This window comes from Pinus tabuliformis, chromosome 1_2 (assembly GCF_031772625.1).
Source record: "Pinus tabuliformis cultivar Carrire ecotype Pingquan chromosome 1_2, CPIR1, whole genome shotgun sequence".
In the NCBI taxonomy this organism is placed as follows: Eukaryota; Viridiplantae; Streptophyta; class Pinopsida; order Pinales; family Pinaceae; genus Pinus; species Pinus tabuliformis.
In genome coordinates, this window is record NC_142298.1 from 1,326,653,016 (window position 1) to 1,326,679,403 (window position 26,388).

Sequence of the window (26,388 nt, forward strand, 5' to 3'; positions counted from 1 at the left end):
CCTTGATAGCTGCCTCATGTTGTTCTTTGACCTCTGGTGGAGTCGAAGGCTAGGCCTTCAACTCAAGCTCTGTAATCTTAAGGTTCAGCTCAAACTGAACCTTGGCCAGCTTAGTCTTGGCATCGTGCACACTTGCAACCAACTTCCGAATCTTGGCTTCCACAGGTGCCTCCTCGAGGATGTGTAGCTCTGGAACGGTTCTGCATGCCTCTGCTACCACTGCTGCTGTGTGCTCATTCTTCTCCTAGACCTTCTTCCAGGTTTCTATCGCAGATGTCTTCTCAATGAACAATTTTTTGTTGTTAACCTTCTTCTCTCTGATCACATTAAGCGTGTGCTTCTCTCGGGCCCTTAGCTCCACGATCACACCTGCTTGCAACGTGTGAAGGAATTTACTTGGGAGTGCAAACAAATTGAGACCAATGTTCCTTAGAGTAGCCCTGTTAGCCTTTGTCTCCATGCTTAGGGCTCCATCAAATAGCGCGATGGCTCGAGGATCCAAGGAGCGAGCCATCTGGCTACTCCAGTGGTCCCTAATGCCAAACTAGTCAACGCCGCACTACCCTGCCCTACACTGGCTTGCAGTTGAGTAGTTTGGACTACAGCTCACGCAGACCCATTTGAATAGCCACCAAGAATTGTTTATGTTGTTGTTCAAACTACTGCGGCAGTTCCATGGTCACGTCCCTGACCTTGTCCCCAATGTTGTCTAAGTCACCTTCTGTCAAGGTGATTGGGTCAAGCGATGACTTACTGGCCTTTGATTTCTTCCGCAGCCCTTCTTTCTCCTACTCCCGATTCCGCTTTATCCAGAAGGGGGTGCTCTCCTGGTCTTCACCACCTTGTTTAGATTACTACTCATCCATCGTCTGTGGGGAAGGATAATTTTGACTTCTGTCAGAGTCATGCTCTTCCTCATATTCCTTCTCTTCTGCATGCTCCTTAGTAGTGCACCCTGCTTCTGCTCTTTCCTTTTCCTCTGCTTCCTTTTTCTGTCGTTCAACCATCTGCTACATTTTCAATCGGGCCTCTTCCTTCTTCTGCTTCCCCATGGACTTATTGGATCCATCGGACACATATGAGGCCGTGCGCCATTATGTAGGCCAACGATAAAGGACCGTTGTTATTGCATCATACGTCACAAGGTATGGGAGATCATACCATTTTTTTCTGGGTCCTTCCATGCCCGGATGGAGATACAATGGAAGTCTGCCTTGAACTCCACGTATCTCAACAATTGCTCATAAATAGTCGGTGACAGTCTTGGCTTGCAGTTGATGGCCATATTGATGCTTGTTGGGAATGGGATCTCCCAAGGACAGTTTTGGGGCTAAAAGCCAATGTTTTGGGTCAATTGTGTAAAAAATTTGTAAAGTCTCCAAATTTTGTGGTCGCGGAGTGTGAAGGTGTAAAGATTCATAAAGGGTTGTCCCCCTTATTTTGTAAAGTGTAAAGTCGGCTGTAAAGATCCACCTATGGTTTGCGGACCATGGGATGGTATAAAAAGGAGCTAAGTAAGTAAGGTCTAAGTAGTCTTTAGTTGTAGTCCAAAGAATGAAGTGAAGAGTCTTGGTAGAGAAGTCTAAGTGTTTGGGTCTTAGCATAGGTAGAGGCTCTACAGCTGAGTGCGTAGAGGCCTAGGGTGGAAGTACACAGCTGAGTGCATAAGGCAGATAAAGTCTATAATAATATGAAACTATCAATAAAGAGAAGTATTTTGCAAATTACGTGTATTGATTTCCTATTAATGCATCTGGTTATATTGCATTTTGGGTTTCATTTACAATGCTTATGTGATGCGTGAATATATGTCATTATATTGGTTAATTCAACGCAAGTAAGAAAATCATTTTACATGGCGCTAACTGTGATTGTTTAGTAAGATAAGTAAAACACATTAGATAACTTGGGAACCTATACAATACGCTGTCATAGTAGTGCGAAAGTATCTGGACTATAGGTTAAGGCTGCGTGAAGGTCAATCGTACACCTTCGTGAGGGTACTAAAGGGTAGAATAAAGGGCTAGACTGACAAAGCCCTAAAGCTTAGTGACCTGCACAAAAGTAGGAACATAGGGTATAACCTAACATCACGACCATCTCAGGGTGCGGAAACTTGGTTCCAACATCCCCCCATACTGCTTCGGGTGAGACTTCGGTCCACACTGTGCAGGCTGATGCTGAAAGGGATAGTAGTGTAGGGATTTGTTTGGATAACTAACGATGAACTTGGGTCAGGCCCCACACAGCCAACAAATGGTTCCGTTTCCAGGACTAGAATCTACATAAGAGATGTGCGATGTTGTATCACTAGAACCCAACTAAGAAAGAGATCAAACACTGGTTGGATAGGAAGATCCATGAATTCACAGTGTAAGAGAACAAAAATCCACAGTTGGTAGAGGAATAGTGGCTGGACAGATACCTATATATAGAAATCCACGAGATCTTTTTCTGTTCCATTCCAGTTGAGTTATATGAGTGGATCGCAAAGCTAGCGAATAGCAAAGGAAGGTGGAGACTTGACGGTCCTATTGTCTGGACCCCAGAGCTGGTATAGATACTGGAAGCCTCTGAGGATAATATCACCCATTTTGTTGATCATTGGCTTGATCACATCATAGGAGGATTTGTGATTGAATTTGCGGTTGATATCTCAGTTAGTTATAGTTAGGCAGAGCGATGCTTTTTCAAAGGTCTGTGAAGTAAGTACTTGAAGTCTTTGAATACCTAGATTAAGATGTTATTGTGTGACAAATAGGTTATGCAGCTACCTTGATGTTCGAAGCTACGTAAAGTGAAAATAGTTATAGAAACGAAGGAAGAAGGGGTCCTGAGTATAGCCCATTGATTTCACCTCCATTGGGTGATGAAGAGGGAGTAGCACAGGCTTCTTCACGAAGTGTAATTCACTTAATAAGACAGGGATTCCCATGAATTCCATCTCCACCCACACCACCTCCAACTTCACCACCATCACCTGCGACTTCACCCATACCACCACCACCTCCACCACAGTTCAGCATGGAAAACTCAGTGAAGCTACCTTTGTTTAAAGGCTTGGAAAATGAGGACCCGAACCAGTTTTGGTTCATCGTGAAAGGTGTATGGAAAGCTCAGGGTGTCACAAATGATCACATGAAGAAGGCAACATTGGTTAGTGCTTTGCAGGATCACATGCTAACCTAGTACATCAAGTACTCTAATGATAACCCAAATGCTGGAGTGGAAGACATCCAGACCACGCTAAATAAAGAATTCAGTAGGCCTAAATCCAAGGAAAATTCGATTGTGGGGTTTAAAGGAATCGCAATGAAACCAGCTGAGACACCTTGGGAATTGGATTAGAGGTTGAAGTGTAAGATCCGTGAAGCTAATATGAACTTAAAAAATGGACAGCGCCGCGAATGGTTCGTGGCTTTAGTCCAGCCACGCCTAAGGGTTGCACTGTCACAACAGAAGATTGAAAATTAGGCAGAGGCCTTGGAGATTGCAATGAGACTACATGAAACACCGATGCAAGATCTGAATCTGGGGGTTCAGCAGATCCATGCGCAGTTGCAAAATCTTTGCCTTGAAATGCAAAGTTTGAAGCAAGACAAAACAATTTGACCGGAGGTGCGCAAAGAGGTATGGTGCTTGAAATGTAAAGGTCAGGGGCATGACAAAGACCACTGCCTAGTCTTTGTGAACTATATTGCGGGAGGAGGACCGATTCCTTTGAGGTTGGAAGCCCAAGTAGGACCGAGCACGAGGCCTACATTGTGGTGTGCTATATGTCAGGTAGCAAGAAAACATGCGACGGATAACTATCATTTGCTGCATAAGTTTGTTCAAACACCGCAACAATTTTTCTGCAACTTGTGCAGGTCAGTAGGGCATGATGAGCGCAACTGCAGAACTTATGAATTTATAATGGACAGAACACCTGCTTATAGGGTTCAGGAAGAAATGCAGCCCCCTAACCAGAATACTGGGATGGAGCGAATAGGATTTCAGGGGTGCAGATGAGGCCAAGGCAGAGGAGGACCTGGTAGAGGTTGGGGATAGATAATCTGCTACAACTGTGGAGGACCAAGACACTATGCCCGTGAATGCACTAACCCAATGTGACCATCGTGCAAATATTGTACTCATTTTGATCATGAGACAGAGGATTGTCCTACGCTAATAGCGAGGATACGTGACAAAGGGTTGCTACCACGTCAACTGACTCAGAACCTATAGATGATGAGGTCTCAACCTTGCGAGGAGGATCTGAATGTGAATATAGTGCTCTGAAGTGGAATTGCAACGGGCAATGATAAGGGGAAACAACCCGAAGACAACGCATGGGTTTGCAAAGCTGTGGTGAAGGAGGCTGAATTTGATTTGGAGCGCACATGTGAAATGCTCATGGAAGAGAAGAAGAGCTTCACTGAGGCCTCCACCTCAGGGAACAAGGATAAGCCTAATTAGGAAATGGACCCTTCTATGCTTACGACCTTTCTAGAAACCTGCATGTAGCTATTGCATGATAGCAAGGTTGTGAAGGGATTACAAGAGCTTATAAATAGATGCACCGGAAACACTTTGGGAGAACCACGTGTGGTACAGAAGATTGGTAAGCATAAAGCAAGGACAGGATGAGAGATGAGACTGATTGTGTAGATAGGAGAATATGAAATGGATCAGGTTATTTTGGATCTGGGGTTATATGTGAATGTCCTACAAGCAGAACTGGGAGCGGATGGGAAGACCCATGTTGCAGTGGTCTCTAATTCAATTAAGGGTGGAAAATTAGCAGAAGATCATCCCCATGGGATGGCTGCAAGGAGTGACTGTAGATATTGAAGGCACGAGCGCGTTGGCTGACTTTGAGGTAATAGAAATTGTGGATGACAAAAAACCCTACCCTACGCTCCTTGGCATTGATTGGGCTACTAACATGAACAGAGTGATCAACCTAAAGAACAAAAAGATGATATTTGAAAAGGAATCGCTCCACGTAATAAGACCCATAGATCCTGTGTTATAGCTCTGATACCACTTGTTATAGCTCTGATACCACTTGTTATAGATCTGATATGAAAATATAAGACAATGCAAATAAACCCAAGAATAACAAGATCTGAATATAGATAGATGCTTCTTTATTAATATCAAAACCCTTAGGGTAGGGCAACACCATACATTCACTCCTTAAAGAAGGAGAACACTCCGCAATCCATATGCCTGTTCATACAATATTCCTTGACATCTCTCCATGTGGAGTCTCTAGCCTCTATATAGGCCTCATATATACAATACCATGGGTCATTACCACGGTTCCCTCATACCATCGAACTAATACCATGGGCCCATTACATTATTACTAACTACTTGTGGTCCCTTACACGATATGGGTTAACCACCTTATTTATTACTATGGCCCATCCCATTATTACATTATTACCTTGGGTACCTCCCTTTGTACCCCATATTACCCCCCTAGGTATATAACGTTCCACCCCCCTTAGCATGTTTCATTCCTGAAACATGGGAAGAACACAAATAATAAGATCTACTCAAAAGAGTAGTCCACTGGTACCATGCACGTGCATCTAGCCATCCAAGAGAAAGACGAACCCTCGATATCACTAGTGCCTCACTTGCTTGAGATGGAAGTTGATCGTGGCAGCTCTTCTGTGTTGATGTGTAGTAAGTGGATCTGTGCTCTTCGCTATCCGTCATGCGGGGGTTGTTGTCCTTGTGGCTAATTGGTTGCTATCTTATTGGTTGTTTTCTTGCGGGGTGATGTGGGTGATGATATGTTGAAGTTTTAACTCACGGTGTCTTTTTCTTTAATTCACCCTTTATTGGAGCCTCATTGTTATCTGGTGCATGTTGTGTTGCTTGCTGTGGTGTCTTATCTTCTAATATTACTTCAACCACTGAACCTTCATCTGATGTATCAGCACCTGTAACCTTTTCTGCTTCAGCCTTTGTTTGTGTTTGATTATCGATCATCACTGGCTCATCATCTGAGATGTTAGTCCCTGGAACATCTTTTGCTTCAGCCTCCATGTACTCTACCTATTTATTGATGGAAATATCCTGTAATGTAATTTTCTTCTTTTTATACCAGAGCTTCAGGAATTTCTTCTGCACATTAATATTGATAGTACCCACAGATTCCATCCACGGGTATTCCAAAACAACATCTTCATTAGCCATATCTGAAGCATAAAAATCAGAATGCAATACATACTTTTTTCATAGAAATCTTCAAATCTTTATAAACTTGCACTTGTTCATTATTAACCTGTGTGTGCTCCATGTGTTTTGCTGGCACTTGCAATTTTTTTGCCAAGTTGACATTTATGAGATTTTGCTTGCAACTCGGATTTATAGACAATAATTTTCTCCTTCTAACTCAATCCATGAAATTGCAATAAGGAGACACCAGTAGAAAATAACCTCTTACATGTCTCATTCTTTATTCTAGCACAAGACCATTTGTCCATAAGGAGTTTTTCCAATTCTTCAGTCAAAAATTTGGACAAGTCTTTGATGCCAAGTGAGTTCCACCAGATGTCGGCTTCTTCTTTCAAACTAATCGGTACTAGAGACCTCCAAAATATCCCATATTTGGACTTTAGTCTTTGTATGAATTCTTCAATAGTAGGGCTATCATCTTTTCCTGTAAAATTTTCCATGAAGAGGGTTTGAGAAAAATTCACTTACTTGGAGAAAAATTGAAATGGCCGCAATTCCGTCAATATTGCTCAAAATTTCTATTATGACCTATTTTCGGAAATGGAACAACCATTCTGCATCTGCCCATGTGATAGAAATCCTGATCCAGGCACTAGAATTTTATATCTGCGCTGCAATTCTCCCGCTGTCACCAAAAATTCTAAAAAAAAGAGTTGATTTTAAATCAGCGATATCGACTCTGATTTGGCTGATTTTTCTTTTGAAATCGGGTATTTTTCACAAAGAATCTATATCTGCAATTAGATTTTGTATATCTTCCACCAAGACGTCCAGATTTGCACCGCAAACTTGCTGCCCCGAAAAATTGTCTACAACACCCACTGATTTTTAAATCAACGATATCTCCATCATCCGGACTCCGATTTGGCTGATTTGTTTTTTGGAAATCGGGTACTTTGTCACAAAGAATCTAGATTTACAATTAGATTTTGTATATCTTGCACCAGGACGTCTAGATCTGTGCCTCAAACTCGCTGCCCCGAAAAATTGTCTGCAACACCCACTGATTTTTAAATCAACGATATCTCCTTCATCCGGACTCTGATTCAACCAATTTTTTTATTTTATTTTATTTTTTATTTTTTTATTTTTTTTATTTTTAAATCGGGTATTTTTTCACATAGAATCTAGATTTGCAATTAGATTTTTCAGATCTTGCACTAAAACATACAGATCTGATTTGCAAACTCGCCGCCCTCGAAATGCTGCAAAAAATGAAAAAAAATTCTCCACTTTTTTCCCAAGAAAGTGATCCGATACCACTTGTTATAGCTCTGATACCACTTGTTATAGATCTGATATGAAAATATAAGACAATGCAAATAAATCTAGAATAACAAGATCTGAATATAGATAGATGCTTCTTTATTAATATCAAAACCCTTAAGGTAGGGCAACACCATACATTCACTCCTTAAGTAAGGAGAACACTCCACAAGCCATATGCCTGTTCATACAATATTCCTTGACATATCTCCATGTGGAGTCTCTAGCCTCTATATAGGCCTCATACATACAATACCATGGGTCATTACCATGGTTCCCTCATACCATCGAACTAATGCCATGGGCCCATTACATTATTACTAACTACTTGTGGTCCCTTACATGATATGGGTTAACCACCTTATTTATTACTATGGCCCATCCCATTATTACATTATTACCTTGGGTACCTCCCTTTGTACCCCATATTACCCCCCCAGGTATATAACATTCCACACCCCTTAGCATGTTTCGTCCCCGAAAAATGGGAAGAACACAAATAATAAGATCTACTCAAAAGAGTAGTCCACTAGTACCATGCACGTGAATCTAGCCATCCAAGAGAAAGGTGAACCCTCGATCTCGCTGGTGCCTCACTTACTTGAGATGGAAGTTGATCGTGGCAGCTCTTCTGTGTTGATGTGTAGTAAGTGGATTTGTGCTCCTCGCTATCCGTCATGCGGGGGTTGTTATCCTTGTGGCTAATTGGTTGCCATCTTGTTGGTTGTTTTCTTGTGGGGTGATGTGGGTGATGATATGTTGAAGTTTTAACTCACTGTGTCTTTTTCTTTAATTCACCCTTTACTGTAGCCTCACTATTATCTGGTGCATGTTGTGGTGTTTGCTGTGGTGTCTTATCTTCCAATATTACTTCAACCACTGAGCCCTCATCTGATGTATCAGCACCTGTAACCTTTTCTACTTCAGCCTCTGTTTGTGTTTGATTATCGATCATCACTGGCTCATCCTCTGAGATGTTAGTCCTTGGAACATCTTCTGCTTCAGCCTCCATGTACTTTACCTGTTTGTTGATAGAAATATCCTGTAATGTAATTTTCTTCTTTTTATACAAGAGCTTCAGGAATTTCTTCTGCACATTAATATTGATAGTACCCACAGATTCCATCCACGGGTATCCCAAAAAAACATCCTCATTAGCCATATCTGAAGCATAAAAATTAGAACGCAATACATACTTTTCCATAGAAATCTTCAAATCTTTATAAACTTGCACTTGTTCATTATTAACCTGTGTGTGTTCCATGTGTTTTGCTGGCACTTGCAATTTTTTTGCCAAGTTGACATTTATGAGATTTTGCTTGCAACTCGGATTTATAGACAATGATTTTCTCCTTCTAAATCAATCCATGAACTTGCAATAAGGAGACACCAGTAGAAAATAACCTCTTACGTGTCTCATTCTTTTTCCTAGCACAAGACCATTTGTCCATAAGGAGTTTTTCCAATTCTTCAGTCAAAAATTTGGACAAGTCTTTGATGCCAAGTGAGTTCCACCATATGTCGGCTTCTTCTTTCAAACTAATCGGTACTAGAGACCTCCAAAATATCCCATATTTTGACTTTAGTCTTTGTATGAATTCTTCAATAGTAGGGCTATCATCTTTTCCTGTAAAATTTTCCATGAAGAGGGTTTGAGAAAAATTCACTTGGAGAAAATTTGAAATGGCCGCAATTCCGTCAATATTGCTCAGAATTTCTATTATGACCTATTTTCGGAAATGGAACAACCATTTTGCATTTGCCCATGTGATAGAAATCCTGATCCAGGCACTGGAATTTTATATCTGTGCTGCAATTCTCCCGCCGTCACCAAAATTTTTGAAAAAAAGAGCTGATTTTAAATCAGCGATATCAACTCCGATTTGGCTGATTTTTTTTTGAAATTGGGTATTTTTTCACAAATAATCTAGATTTGCAGTTATATTTTGTATATCTTGCACCAAGACGTCCATATCTACAACGCAAACTCACTGCCCCAAAAAATTGTCTGCAACACCCACTGATTTTTAAATCAACGATACCTCCTTCATCCAGACTCCGATTTGGCTGATTTTTTTTTTTGAAATCGGGTATTTTTTCATAAAGAATCTAGATCTGCAATTAGATTTTGTATATCTTGCACCAGGACGTCCAGATCTGCGCCTCAAACTCGCTGCCCTGAAAAATTGTTTGCAACACCCACTGATTTTTAAATCAGCGATATCTCCTTCTTTCGGACTCCAATTAAACCGATTTTTTTTTTTTTTTAATCAGGTATTTTTTCACATAGAATCTAGATCTGCAATTAGATTTTGCAGATCTTGTACCAAAACATACAGATCTGATCTGCAAACTCGTCGCCCTCGAAATCCTGCAAAAAAAAAAAAAAAAAATTCTCCACTTTTTTGCCTAAGAAAGTGATCTGATACCACTTGTTATAGCTCTGATACCACTTGTTATAGATCTGATATGAAAATATAAGACAATGCAAATAAACCCAAGAATAACAAGATCTGAATATAGATAGATGCTTCTTTATTAATATCAAAACCCTTAAGGTAGGGCGACACTATACATTCACTCTTTAAGGAAGGAGAACACTCCACAAGCCATATGCCTGTTCATACAATATTCCTTGACATCTCTCCATGTAGAGTCTCTAGCCTCTATATAGGCCTCATAAATACAATACCATGGGTCATTACCATGGTTCCCTCATACCATCGAACTAATACCATGGGCCCATTACATTATTACTAACTACTTGTGGTCCCTTACATGATATGGGTTAACCACCTTATTTATTACTATGACCCATCCCATTATTAGATTATTACCTTGGGTACCTCCCTTTGCACCCCATATTAGCTCCCCTAGGTATATAACATTCCACCCCCTTAGCATGTTTCGTCCCCGAAACATGGGAAAGAAACAAATAATAAGATCTACTCAAAAGAGTAGTCCACTAGTACCATGCATGTGCATCTAGCCATCCAAGAGAAAGGTGAACCCTCGATCTCGATGGTGCCTCGCTTGCTTGAGATGGAAGTTGATCATGGCAACTCTTCTATGTTGATGTGTAGTAAGTGGATTTGTGCTCCTCATCTGTCATGCGGGGGTTGTTGTCCTTGTGGCTAATTGGTTGCCATCTTGTTGGTTGTTTTCTTGTGGGGTGATGTGGGTGATGATATGTTGAAGTTTTAACTCACAGTGTATTTTTCTTTAATTCACCCTTTACTGGAGCCTCATTGTTATCTGGTGCATGTTGTGGTGCTTGTTGTGGTGTCTTATTTTCCAATATTACTTCAACCACTGAGTCCTCATCTGATGTATCAGCACCTGTAACCTTTTCCGCTTCAGCCTCTATTTGTGTTTGATTGTCGATCATCACTGGCTCATCATCTGAGATGTCAGTCCCTAGAACATCTTCTACTTCAGCCTCCATGTACTCTACCTGTTTATTGATGGAAATATTCTGTAATGTAATTTTCTTCTTTTTATACCAGAGCTTCAGGAATTACTTCTGCACATTAATATTGATAGTATCCACAGATTTCATCGACGGTATCTCAAAACAACATCCTCATTAGCCATATATGAAGCATAAAAATCAGAATGCAATACATACTTTTCCATAGAAATCTTCAAATCTTTATAAACCTTCACTTGTTCATTATTAACCTGTGTGTGCTCTATGTGTTTTGCTGGCACTTGCAATTTTTTTGCAAAGTTGACATTTATGAGATTTTGCTTGCAACTCAGATTTATAGATACAATGATTTTCTCCTTTTGAATCAATTCATGAATTTACAATAAGGAGATGCCAGTAGAAAATAACCTCTTATGTGTCTCATTCTGTTTTCTAGCACAAGAACATTTGTCCATAAGGAGTTTTTCCAATTTTTCACTCGAAAATTTGGACAAGTCTGATGCCAAGTGAGTTCCACCATATGTCGGCTTCTTCTTTCAAACTAATCGGTACTAGAGACCTCCAAAATATCCCATATTTGGACTTTAGTCTTTGTATGAATTCTTCAATAGTAGGGCTATCATCTTTTCCTGTAAAATTTTCCATGAAGAGGGTTTGAGAAAAATTCATTTACTTGGAGAAAATTTGAAATGGCTGCAATTCTGTCAATATTGCTCAGAATTTCTATTATGACCTATTTTCAGAAATGGAACAACCATTCTGCATTTGCCCATGTGATAGAAATCCTGATCCAGGCACTGGAATTTTAGATTTGCACTACAATTCTCCCAACGTCACCAAAAATTCTGAAAAAAAGAGCTGATTTTAAATCAGCGATATCGACTCCGATTTGGCTGATTTGTTTTTTGAAATCGGGTATTTTTTCACAAAGAATCTAGATCTGCAATTAGATTTTGTATATCTTGCACCAAGATGTCCAGATCTACACCGCAAACTCGCTGCCCCGAAAATTTGTCTGCAACACCCACTGATTTTTAAATCAGTGATATCTCCTTCATCCGGACTCCAATTTGGCTGATTTTGTTTTTTGAAATCGGGTATTTTTTCACAAAGAATCTAGATATGCAATTAGATTTTGTATATATTGCACCAGGATGTCCAGATTTGCACCTCAAACTCGCTGCCCCGAAAAATTGTCTGCAACACCCACTGATTTTTAAATCAGCGATATCTCCTTCATCCAGACTCTGATTTGACCGATTTTTTTTTTTTTTAATTGGGTATTTTTTCACATAGAATCTAGATATGCAATTATATTTTGCAGATCTTGCACCAAAACATACAGATCTGATCTGCAAACTCGCCGCCCTCGAAATCCTGCAAAAAATAAAAAAAAAAATCTCCACTTTTTTGCCCAAGAAAGTGCTCCGATACCACTTGTTATAGCTCTAATACCACTTGTTATAGATCTGATATGAAAATATAAGACAGTGCAAATAAACCCAAGAATAACAAGATCTGAATATAGATAGATGCTTCTTTATTAATATCAAAACCCTTAAGGTAGGGAAACACCATACATTCACTCCTTAAGGAAGGAGAACACTCCACAAGCCATATGCTTGTTCACACAATATTCCTTGACATCTCTCCATGTGGAGTCTCTAGCCTCTATATAGGCCTCGTACATACAATATCATGGGTTATTACCATGGTTCCCTCATACCATCGAACTAATACCATGGGCCCATTACATTATTACTAACTACTTGTGGTCCCTTACATGATATGGGTTAACCACCTTATTTATTACTATGGCTCATCCCATTATTACATTATTACCTAGGGTACCTCCCTTTGTACCCCATATTACCCCCCAAAGGTATATAACATCCTACTAAAGGATCATGCTATACTGAACCAGTCTGCGATTATGAGAGTGATGACGATTTGGGATGCATATATAAGATAACAATGTGAGACCAAGATTGGGTGAATCCAACAGCGAATGGAAAAATTACATGGGATCACGAGAGTTCCTGCACCTTGGAATCTGTTGAAGAATTAGAGCGCTGGCAGAATCGGCTACATGAAGTAACCACGCTAAGCTGTAACATGATGACCTGGTCGCTACACTATGTGCCATCAAAAGTAAGAAATTTTCCCACTTACAATGGCTTGAATGATGTAGATGTATTTTTGGATGCCTTTGAGAGGGAAGTACCAGAGAAGCAGCACTTCCAAGATTTGGACTGGGTACTGCGCACTACGCCTGTAAAATGGTGGGGTACACACAAGGGCAGCTTTGATGATTGGCACGAGTGTAGGAGGATGATGAGAACATTCTTTGGGAAGCCAAAGGTATGAATAATAGATAAATAAGATGGGAAGGATGATCTATGTGCACACTTGGCCAAATGGGCTAAGGCTTATGGAGTGAAGCCCCAACCTGAATGGGTGCACTTGTTCTGTCATACCTTGGATGTCATCCCGATGAAATGGTACTTGGAAATAGAGCTCCAACATGTTACTAGTTAATGGGATGTTCTACGTGAAGGATTCATAATGACGTTCAGCTTTGAGGACAGGTTTGACTGTATTGACGAAGCACTACAAGAAGTGAAAGAAGCAATCTTTAGGATACTGTAGGATCCTTTGGATCTTATTCAACCCGATTGGACTACTCAGTTGAGCCACGAGATGGACTGATATAACGTGACTACTGAAGAAGAAGATGAGGATCTGTGAAAGATTAATATCCTTGAAACAGAGGGTCACGGCGAGGTCAAGGGACCACAAATTGAGAACCCTGATATAACTGCACCGCTAAAAATGAAGCAGGTAAATATTAGTACGGAGGCGTAGCCCAAATTCGTGAAGATTGGAGATTACTGGGATGACGTGACAGTAGATAAGGTCATTGAATTGCTTCGCAAATACCAGGATTTGTTCCCTACCAAGTTTACGGAGCTAAAGGGGATAATAGGAGACCTGGCCATTATGAAGATCACGTTAAAACCCGACGTGACGATGGTTAAGCAAAGACCTTATCGTATCAATCTGAAGTATAAGGAGAAGGTCTGCTTAGAGCTAGACAAGATACTCATGATAGGTATCATTGAGCCTGTAGAATAATCTGATTGGGTAAGACTAATGGTGGTACAGGAAAAGAAGCAGAAGGATGAAATAAGGATATGTGTAGATCTCAAGAAGTTCAATGACGCTTGCATACATGATCCATTCCCAACTCCATTCACTCATGAGGTATTGGATAATGTAGGTGGCCAGGAAGCGTACTCCTTCACTGATGGGTTCTCTCGGTACCATCAGATCAAAACCACGCCAGACGATAGAAGCAAGATGACCTTCGCACCTGAGTGGGGATGTTTTTAGTACACTGTAATGCCTTTTGGATTGAAGAATGCACCTGCGATTGTGTCGCGTGTAGTTATTGCTACATTCAAGGAATTCATTCATAAGTTTATGGAGGTGTACTTTGATGACTGGACTGTGTTTGGGCTGGTAAAATTCCATGTGGCAAGTTTGCACCTGATGCTAGATACTTGTCGAAGGTAATTTGAAGAAATGCCTATTTTGTGTTCCTTTTGGGACCCTATTGGGTCATGTGGTTTGTAGATAGGGACTGATGGTAGATCTCACGAAGATCATAGTGATACTCAACATCGAGGTGCCAAGGAGTGTTAACAGCTGTGCACAACCTTAGGACATACTGGGTATTACAGGAAGTTTATTAAGGGCTATGCCAAGATCACCGCACCTATGGAGAAGTTGTTGAAAAGGATGTCACATTCTATTGGAACGAGGAATGTAAGAAAATCTTGGATATATTGAAAGAGAAAATGGTCATCGCGTCGATTTTAGTCTTCTTGGATTGGAAGAAGGAGTTTCATGTACATGTAGATGTGTCATGTATAGTGCTAGGAGAAGTACTGACACAGGCTAATGGAGGAGAATTGGACCATCCTATAGCTTTTGCAAGCAGGAGGTTATCAAAGGCTGAGAAGACCTATTCACCACCAAGTGCGAAGGGTTGGCCATGGTATACACACTCTAGAAATTTAGACACTATTTGTTGGGTGGACATTTTAAGATGTATATGGATCATTCCACATTCAAATACCTGGTCAATAAGCTTGTGTTGGGGGGGGGGGGAATTTGTAGGTCGTTGTTATTGTTCCAGAAGTATGATTTTAAGGTTATTGTGAAGCCTAGATGACTAAATGTGAGACTATACCATATGTCACGCATCGAAATAGGGGAAGATCCCACTAATTTGGAGGAGGGATTGCCTGATGTGTAGCTATTTGCAGTGCGCGTGCCAGATGGTAACTTTGAAGACATCATACACTTACATTGTCCAGCATAACAAGGAGTGAGTGGTGTGCACAACAGAATTTTCTGTTATTGCCGGGCATCTGTACAAAATGGGGTCTGATGAAGTATTACGACGATATCTACCAGAGTTTGAAAGGAGCAGTATCCTCATGGATGCTCATTGGGGTTCCGTGGGAGGCCATTATGCAGGAAGAGTGACCGCGCAAAAGATTCTATGCGTAGGGTTGTGGTGGCCTACCCTCCATCAAGATTTGAAAGCTTACTGCAAGGCATGTGAGGTGTGTCGAAGGACTGATAGGCCATCATGGAGAGATGAGCTACCTCTGAACCCACATATGACATTACAACCCTTTGAGCAATGGGTGATAGATTTTGTGGGACCCATTCAGCGCCAAGGGAAGAAGACAGGAGTGTGGTACATTATCACCTTGACTGAGTATTTGATTCGATGGGTGGAGGCACAGCCTATGAAGGATTGCATAGGCACAACTGCTGCGAAGTTCCTCTTTGAGTATGCAATGACATGATTCGGGTGTCCAAAGGTTCTGATGAGCGATCAAGGTACGCACTTTCTGAATGAGACGATCAGCATGCTGACAGAGGAATTTTAGGTATATCACCAGAAGAGCATGCCTTATCACCCACATGCTAATGGGATGGTGGAAGCATTCAATAAGGTGTTGGAGAACGCATTGACCAAGGTTTGAAATGCTCATCGAAGTGATTGGGACCTACACATACCCGCAGTTCTATGGGCCTATCAGACAACCTGCAAAAATTTGATGGGACAGACACCCTTTAGGCTTGTATATGGTGTTGAAGTAGTGATGCCCATGGAATACATTGTCCCTAGTCTGCACATGGTGGCACTCACGGGTATGACGGATCATGGAGCCTTGGACGAGAGGTTTGTGCAACTTGCTGAGCTTGAAGAAGAAAGATTTCTAGTTGTATTTCACCAACAGCTCCAAAAGTAGTGCGAAAAAGCATGGCATGATCGAAACATTAAGCTGTGCACCTTTAAGGTAAATGACCTAGTTTTGTTATATGACAACAAGTTTGAAAAATTTCCAAGGAAATTCAGAGTGCACTGGTTAGGGCCCTATGTCATTAAGGATATTACCAACAGTGGAGTAGTTCAGTTGGTTAAATTGAATGGAGATCTCTTCCTAGGAAAGGTGAATGGCAGTCGAATGAAGCCATACACCGGTGATCCGGCTAGATGACGATATGAGGGTAGCATAGTCTTAGCACTCCAGGCAGCTAAAAGGAGGCATGGGACTATAAACTACACTGCTCGGGTTGGGGAGCTGTGCGATTGGAGGATTGTGTAAAGCGAGGAAATATCACGGGGATCGCGACAGCGTGAAGGGAGCTGCACTACCCAGGGAGAAATAGTGCAGGTCAGCTGAAAAGTGACTGTTAAATTCATTGTTCATGATTTGACGATAGAAATGCAGCCAAATGGAGTGGGTGACCGACATTTGAGATGAAATTTATGGGTAATATCCTTGGAAATCGGCCACCAATCCGGCATTAATGAACCGAATTGGGGGGAACGGTAGGATTTGAATTCAAAATGTCCTATAAATTACAGGTGGCTGCCCAATGAAAAACACCTGGCATTTTGAGAATTGAGTTGTTGAGCTCTCAAGTGCACATGAATCGTGAATTCTTTGAAGCTCTGATAGAGAGTTCAACATTTGAGAAATTACCAGAAGCGACAAAATAACTGTTGAACAGTGTCATGTCGACACCCACAAAAGCTATGGACAATGGAGCAGTGATAGTTGAGAAGGTTGTGCCAGAGATTGTTACAGAGGTAGAGGAAGCTGCCTTGGAGGTTGCAGAAGTATTAGCTGAAGTTCCCAAATCACCACGAACACCTAGACCAAATCTGACCCCAACCAAGGAGAGTGTGAAGGACAAAAAGGGCAAGCAACCTGCAATACCGGTGCATGCGTCACCGAGAAGAAAACCACCGAAGGAAAAGCCCATTACACAGGAAAAGGGAAAAGTCATTAACCTAGAGCCAGATGAGGAAGAAATTGAAGACATCCCGATGGAGTAGACAAGGTAGATCTGCTCAACCTGCTATGGGTGCCGCACTATAATCGCACCCCCATTATAGTATTGGTCATCAAGCACCTACTATGCTTGGTGCATGATGGGTGTTTATCGCTAGATGAGCCAATACCCATCACCGACAGAATTATTCATAGGATCACACGGCTGCCCTACATAGGAGAAAATTTGGAGTAGGCCTACGCGGAGGCCATGAAGGAGAAATTCAAGCTCGTAAAGAAGCCACGGAGCTATGCCATCTCAAGTATTAGTGACCCTGCAGTCAAGGTGGCCATGTAGATTTTATCAGGAAAGGTTATGAGGAAGTGTCGCGTAGATGAAGTGCTGGCACCAGTCGTTGCCCTTGCAGCCCAATATGCTCAAGGAGTCCAGTTCAATTGGGCACACTATCTCTGCAGTGAGTTCCTTGCAAACTGTCGTGAGGCATAGGAGCTCAGCAAGACCTTCCACTACACGTGGCTCTTGCTATATATTGTGCTTGTAGCATGGGAGCTGCAAGAAGACAGTAAATTCCCCTCGGTCGCGCTAGACCTACCAGAAACAGTGAAGTACGCTTCACTGTGGGTGACCGAGGATGCTCAGCGCATCAAGGATAGCAAGATATTTTGGATCTTGATGGAGATGAACATCCTCATGTCTATCAATCACAAACCGTGGTTATCACCTACTGTGTTTGCCAACCTATAGGGGTACACAGAGTCCAAGGCAAACTTTCACCATGTGTTGATTAGGGCATGGAAGGACCCTGCGTAGACATGGTATGAATTTCCTTACTTGGCAACGGAGGATGTCATTGATGCAGTACTTGATCATTGGCTGGCAGAGTGGCAGACTACATCAGACTTGGGAGTGGGGGTGTTACACAACATTTTGTCACTGTCCCTGTACTACCCATTCCTTGATCCTATAGGACCTCTACAGTGAACCCCACAGGCTTTTACTTCATGAAGAAACTCGCATTGTGTCCCTCTTCATGAGCAGATCAATTCCCTTTTGCACCATTTCCCCTGAAACTTCTGTTTTGCCTAGTTTACAAGACCAACGCTAATGAACTTTGTCTCCCCCGAAATGATGTTTAGAGATTAGCACTATCCCTAGCACCGATGGGAGCGACTGAGCTATGTTCCAGTCGTGCGGGTCCTTTTATGGAAAGTTTTTAAAATTAGGAGCCAAAGCTTCCAGCTCTATAAGCTTCATAAGGAAGTTTGGTAAATGGTTTAGCCAGATGGGGTCGAGGATGTCAATTTGGGCTCCTTTCCCCTATAATGATGGAACTACCTCAAGGGATAAGACCTTCTCCCATGAGAAGAGGATCCATCTCCCATATATTCATCCTATATAAACCTCCCTTCTTCCCAAGCAGAAGCTATGTTGATATTGGTGTGCTAATGCTATTTTGGTTTGGAGTAGACAGCAAGCTATTACTAGTTGTAGCTATCTAGTTGTGTGAGGGAGAAGTGTGATTTGTTTTGGAGTGAAGCCTAAAGGGAAGATCCTTAAACTATTGTTTATTGAGGCCATCATGGAATGCTAGCAGAAGTGTGTGGGAACCTGGTCTTGTCAGAGGAGGACTGCAACGTCAAGAAAAATGGTTGTAATCTCTCTTTGATATTAATATATGAAACTATCGATTGATTTCCTACATGATTTGTCATCTTACATATTCATGGATTAATGTTTCTTGACTTCTTAAGTAGGTTGAATTACAATTTGTCTATTATCACATTTGTTGTTCACTGTTGTTTACTTGTTTCAGGTGCTTGAAGAAGGAAGCGAGAGATAGTTGGAGCAAGAAAGCAAGGACATCATCAAATAGGATAAGCAGACTAAGAGGTAGGCCCTCTTAATTGGTTCTAACCTAAGGAAATCTTCCATAGAATGTATCTGTTGTGGCTAGATCCATCATCGGGCTAGAGGAATTCGTTTGTGTTCTCACTTATAATTTTACTTCACCATAAATTGGCAACTCCGCTCGGGATCCCAATCATTTTGCTTGTCTTTGATTTCATGATTTCACGAGAACTTTTCTAGTTCCACTTTTTCCCTTTGGTTCTATTTCTTTTCTCCTGCTTACTGGCCTGAGTCTAAAATTCATAGTAGCAGATCTAGTCCCTGTTTCAATTTTTTTTATTTTTTTCCTTAGCTCCCTCAATCAGTTCGAGTTGCTAAGAAACAGTCGCGCCGACCAGCCTCTGGTGCTTGTTGTCAGTTAGGCAGTCACGCCGATGCCTATAAGTGAAGATTAGGGCCTAACCCTAATCTTGGCCAGTGTGTTATGATCTTGTGGTTTTGACCCCGTAAGCCTTTTGGGCCATTTTATCCCTGATTAGAAAGATACTTTTCATTTGGTTTTGTTTTCTTGTTGGCTTATCATATTTCTGCTTGATTGATTAAGTCATTGAGTGGCCAGCGACACTAGGTCATCTAGTTGGTCGTCCATTCAACAGTTTGCAAACTTAGTAAGTCGGGTTATAGGTGTACTTAATCTTTGCATTTTGTTTTTGGTCCTTTTGCAACTTTGACCTCTTTTACATAATTTTGAAAAGTTTTCGTTTGCTTGCCTAAACATTTCTTTTCCAACATGGATTACGTTGCTTGTCTTGTGGTTGGTAAAGTCAGTGTTTCATTAGTCTGAATGAGTTTCTCTTTTCATGTGTTCATCTACTTGAAGAGCTTATTGTCTCAAGAACTTTTTCACTAAAAGATTATATGTGAAATGTTTTTTCGTTGTTTCATGAAAAGGTATGAAATGCTAGCTTGTTGCATCATTGTGCTACGATAACCTGCATCATTAGAAGACTAGAATGGCATCAGAATTTGAAAAAAGGAAGAGAAATTTTTTTCTTTTGAAAGGAATAATAGATAAGTGCTTGTTAGGAAATTAGGAATTGGAATGCATTTTTCATTAGTTTATTTTTTGAAAAATTAAGGTAGTGAAAGATCATTTCGTTTTCAGTTGCTTGATTGTTTTCATTTGATTGTGTAGTTACTACCCTCTCTAGTGTAGGCATTTCATCGAATTGAAAGGGTCTTGTTTCATTTAGTTGCATTTAAGGTTTTTCGAGTCATATCGCTAAGACCTGAAAACTAAAACATAACTCAAGATCAACTTTAAAATGAATTCAATTAACCTAAGGTGCATTTGACATTAATGATCATATCTAGAAGTTCTATGCTAGAGACGTGTTTCAGCATCTTTAAACCTAGCAGTTGTCGTTAGCTTTGGAATTCGACAGCGCTAGTATGGATTTGTGCTCCTCATACTATCGAGTATATAATGGGAGACCCCACTAGGTTGCAATCCTTTTATCCTTAGGAGGCCAAGTCAACTTCCTTGCAAATGTGATACACCGAACACAACATTTGGGGAGATTGCCTACTCGTACTTCTTGGCTCGCCGGGAGGTATTCTACAATTCATGGTTGCCTGGTAATCTTTTTTACCTAGATCATCTAAAGCATTCATTTGATCTTTTTGACTCATTAAACTTAAAATATCATTCGAGAACTTTCCCTTGCGAGCTCATTTCCAATCGAAAGCGATAGAGTCATCTTTGGTTCTTTCTCGACTCTTTAAAAATGAAAGAACACTAGTCTTTTATGCATCCTAATAATTGATTGTCCATGATCCAAGACACCCTATTAGTATTTTTCTGAGACCAAATCGTGAGTTTCCTTAAAAGAATATTTTAAAGCCTTGAAGTTAATTGTACTGTTGACTAAGACAAGGTAATCGTGGTTGAACCATCTCGTTCATCCAATTCCTCTTCCTCTCCTCCATCTGAAATATTGTCTAAGCAGCCATTTCCTGTGTTACTAGAGTCACTCGAGGACAAAGATGTTGAAATCGCAATTGTTCTAAGCATTCAACCTTTGTCATCTCATCCTCCGCGTACTTTCGATATTGGGTCATCTACTACTTTTGGTCCGGAATCTCTGGACAATCCCGTTTAAACTCCAGAGAACTCGCCCACCATTGACGGTTAGCTTGGACTGATTATCTACCCTCCGAACTCTCTATTCGACCCCGTTGTGATATCACTATAGTGTCCTTACAGTCCGTATGACTAGCTGGGTGTTCCTTTGGAACTATCCCCTCCTACTCATTTGGCCATTCATCGTCGTTTGCTTTCAGACATGGAACCCAAAGGCGATGCTCCAGTCACATCTCCAGATGAGTCCAAAAATTCTACTCCGCACACTGTTGAGGGGGAAGAATTACCTTTTCCTCTCGAGTGTTTTCCCTTTTCAGAGGGTATTCCCGCCAGTTTGCCATCCAACTATGTGTCTTTGGCATAGTTGCTTTCAGGTACGCTTAGTGCCTCATCACTTTACCATAAACTTGTTTGGGCATCAGGAACCCTGCCTACTTCAGGTCCATTCATTACGAACATGAATTCCCAACAGGCTGTTACCTCAGTCTTGGTGCAACCCACCGTTCCAAATACCCTTGTATCATCGATCCTAGTTATCCGTCAGGCATAACTGGTAGTTTCAAAGAATGTTTCTATCAGTTCCTCCGTCCATCTAGTCAGTGGCCAGGTTGTGCCACCACCTGGGGGGTAGAACTTGAATGTTTTTATGGTGTAAGGTGCCACTAATGTGAGTGGCTCACAAGCTCACATGCTTGGTATAAACCACCCTTCTTCTGGTATTATTCGTAACCCTTCTGATCCTACTGGATCAAGCAATGTCTAGTACCAACAGGTTCAGAATCCTATTGGTTCATCTGGATTGAGAAATGTTTAGTATCAGTAGCCATATGGGGCTTAGGTCCAATACCAAAATCCTTACTCTCCATATGGTTCTCAAGGAATGGTTAATCAACCTTACACCCTCGAATCTAGGCAGTACATGCATCCTGGCTATGGCCAGATTCAATTTGGCAATTTCCCAGGCACTGTTCAAGTACCCTTGCAGCAGCAAGGATAACCTCTACAACAACAAGGGAAACCTTGGTTACCACAAGGGCAACCTTTGTTGCAGAAAGGGCTGTTTGTGCAACAGCAAGGGTAAATGATCCCTTAGCAAGGTCAACTGCAACAACTGCAAGGTCAACCCTTGCAACAATTGCAGCAAACCGCACAACAATAGATGCAATATGCTCCGCACACCTCTCAACCCATGTCTTCATAGGGCCAACCTCTATAGCCCTAGGGAGAATTTTTACAACCACAATGTCAACCCTTGTAACAACAAAACAAACCAGGGTAACAACAACCGTTGTATACATATCAACAAGGTCAACCCCTGTAGGGGTAGGGTCAAGGTCAAGTCCTGCAGCAGTAGGCTCAAAATCCTCATGTCCTAGGTCAGCAGGTCCAAAATATTTCCAGCCAAGGGCATCAGGTATAAAACCCCTATGTCCACAGGCAACTAGTGTATCAATCTTATGCCCAAGGACAACAGGTCCAAAACCCTCTTGTCTAGGGACAACAGGTCCAAAACCCATATGTTCAAGGACAATAGGTTCCATATCCATATGTCCAAGGTCAATAGGCTCAACAACATTTCAACCCCTACGTTGCTTATCAGTGTTAGGGTCCCACCCTAACCCCCTTATTTATGTAGTGGGATCGAGTCATAGTTATAGTTAAGTAAAGAGTCAATAAAGCCCATATTAATAATTGTAAGTGGTTAACCCGCATTTAATGACGGGACCACAGTTAGTTGCAAATGGGCCATGGTATTAGATAGATGGTATTAATAAGAACCATGGTATTGCTCCATGGTATTGCATGTATGAGTCATATATAAAGGATAGAGACTCCCTGCAAGGAGCATCGTGTCTTATTTTGTAATCGAGCTCTGCTCTATTGGAGGTTTCCCCCTCGAAGAGGCAAGTGAACATTGCTTTCTGAATAATAAAATACCTGCTGTTATTTCTCACTGTTCTATGTTCTGGGTATATTTCTGCGCATATTTGGTATTCTTGTATCGTCTTGCAGGTTAAGAGCATAACAAGTGGTATCAGAGTGCTTTCTAGGGCCGGTGGGATCTCCATTTTTTAGCAATTTTTTTTTTGGCTAGAGACATGTTCCGACGTCTTTAAACCATGGGATCTGTCATTGAGCGCATAAACCTGCGGATTTGGGGAGGCATGCACACAGGAAATACAAGAGGTGGTCACGCTTGTTGGACTCCCTTGTAACCCCTGTGGGTACCCCTTCGAGTAGTAGCGCATTAGACAGAACCGTGCACAGACTATCTTCCAGGTACCCTCTAGGTATATCGGAAGCCCCCCTAGCTCCCTTTATAACCTCGCCATAGATAAACCATCGGCTGTCTTGCTGCTACAGTACACCGAGAACAACACTCAAAGAGATTACTCACTCGTACGATAGGGTAGTCAGGTTGTACGACTAAGGGTATGGTTGATCCTCCTTAGTTAGTGCCCTGAAAAATTGGGTCGCGTACTACTGTCAGACCCTTATGTATATTGCGATTTGTAGCACCTGACACTCCTTGAGACCATATTTCCCTTTTCTATCTCTAGATCACGCATAATCTCTGCCAGATCAGATCTCGTGAGTGGGGTTTTGCAGTAGCACCAACAATCAGTCCTGCAGTTCAGATTTAACAGAACAACCATTTAGATATATTGATCCATTAGATCCACCGCAGCACTTTGTTTCACCACTCAGATATATCTGATCTACCATTTAGATCTCTCACATCCACCAGATCTACCATCCAGATCTGAGTAGTTGTGTGGGTTCCTATACTGGGGTGTGATTTTTGCAGGATTTTTGGTAACATTGACATTTCGGGGATTCGAAGACCCCCTGGTGTGCTTATTGGTGACCTAGCCCATAAGAATTAGGATGATGAGCTGAGAAAGATGGTACCATTCAATTGTTAGTGCCAAAAAAAAAGAAAAAAAAAATTTGGGCGGTCCCAAATTTCAAGTACATCAGATCGGTGCATGGTAGAAACTAGAGCTCAAGCTATGGCCAATGAGAAGATCGACAAACTTGAACAAGCCTTGAAAGACATCCAAGACCAGCTGGTGACAATAACTACAACACTCTCTAAGGGCAAGGTGGAAGCCCGTGAAGAGGCGTATATTTGAAATGAACATAGTGAGGGTGAGTCTAGCTACTCTCTTCACCTCTGGGGCACCCACCAACAATCCCGTCTGCGTCCACCCAAGCTGGATATGCATAAATTTGATGGTTCTCACCCAGCAGCATGGATATCACAAATGGAGCAGTATTTCAATATGAATTATATCTTGGATAATTAGACTTAACTTATGGTGGGAAGCATGTACTTGGACAATGAAAGATGGCAATGGTGGCAATGGCATCGACGTTGCAATGGAAGGCCCTTGACTTGGAACACCTTCAAAAAAGCTCTTATAGAGCGCTTTGACCATGACTCTACTTTTTTATGTCGTCTCACTAAGCTCCGATAGACTGGCACAGTGGATGAATATATTATAGCCTTTGAAGCCTTAGCTTTCCGAACTATGGGTCTCCAAGATGAGTTCTACATGGAATGTTTTATAAGTGGTCTTAAAGAGGCCATACAAGCTCACGTCTAACTGCGACACCCTCCCACATGGTCGGAGGCTTTCAAGGTAGCTCATAATTTTGAACGTGCATTAGCGGCCCGGTCCAATCGCCCAAATTTCACCACCAAGGGTCGCCCCCCACAGGCTCACAACACTACTCAAACACTTAAGGTTCAAAAGGTGTCACCTGTAGAAATGACAGAAAGAAGAAAGCAGGGATTATGTTACTACTGTGATGAAAAATACTCCCCTGGTCATAAATGCTAGGAGCCCAAATTCTTTCAAATTGACGCTACTGATTACAGCTCATCGGAAGAAGCCCCACCACTTGAGAAACTTGAGGAGGAAGAAGAGGACAACTAGAAGGACAATGTCCCTGACGAACCAGTTATTTCGCGGCGTGATTTGGAAGGGATTTCTTCACCTCAAACTCTCAAAATCAAAGGTTTTATTAAGCATCGCCCAGTAGTAGTCTTGATTGATAGTGGAAGTACACATAATTTTATCCATAAAAGAGTTGCAGAAGCAGTGCATTGTTTTGTACGAGCGGTTTCTAACTTCCAAGTCCAAATTGCGGATGGGGGAACAATAAAATGTGATGGCCGCTGTGAAAATGTCAAACTTCAAATGGGGGATTATTAGTTGAAGACCCACATGTTTGCCATACACATGGGAGGGTGAGACATTATCCTTGGTGCTGAATGGCTTCGCACACTTGGGCCAATCACAATGGATTTCCAGGAGTTATATATGAGCTTTAAGCAGAACAACCACACACATACCCTCCGCGGTCTCCAGGCGGGAGCTCCCTCTATCATCAGCTCACATAGAATGGAGAAATTGTTAAAAAAGGTCCATCATGGAGTTATAGCTCAATTTAATGCCATCCAGGCCTTCGAACCCAATTCTCTTTTGATTCATCCTGAGATGAATCAGATTTTAAATAACCATCTACTAGTCTTTGACAAGCCTCATGAGCTTCCACCCTTGAGAGGGGAACATGATCATAGCATCACTTTGGTCCCAGGGGCCCAACCACCAAATGTGCGCCCATATAGATATCCGTTTGCCCAAAAGAATGAAATAGAAAAAATAATCAAGGAACTTTTGGAAGTAGGCGTCATTCATCCCAGCATTAGTCCTTATTCATCACCGGTGGTCATGGTGCTTAAGAAAGATGGGGAATGGCGTATGTGTCCAGACTTTAGGGCCCTCAATAAGTTGACAGTCAAAGATAAATTTCCCATTTCGGTTGTTGATGATTTGCTGGATGAACTAAATGGGGCTCAATTCTTCACTAAGCTGGATCTTTGCTCAGGCTACCACCAAATTCGCATGAAAGAAGTCGACATTCCAAAGACTGCTTTCAGAACTCATGAAGGCCATTATGAGTTCTTGGTCATGCCATTCGGTCTTTATAATGACCCATATACTTTTCAGAGCCTTATGAACCACCTCCTCAAACCATATCTCAGAAAAGTTTTCCTTGTTTTCTTTGA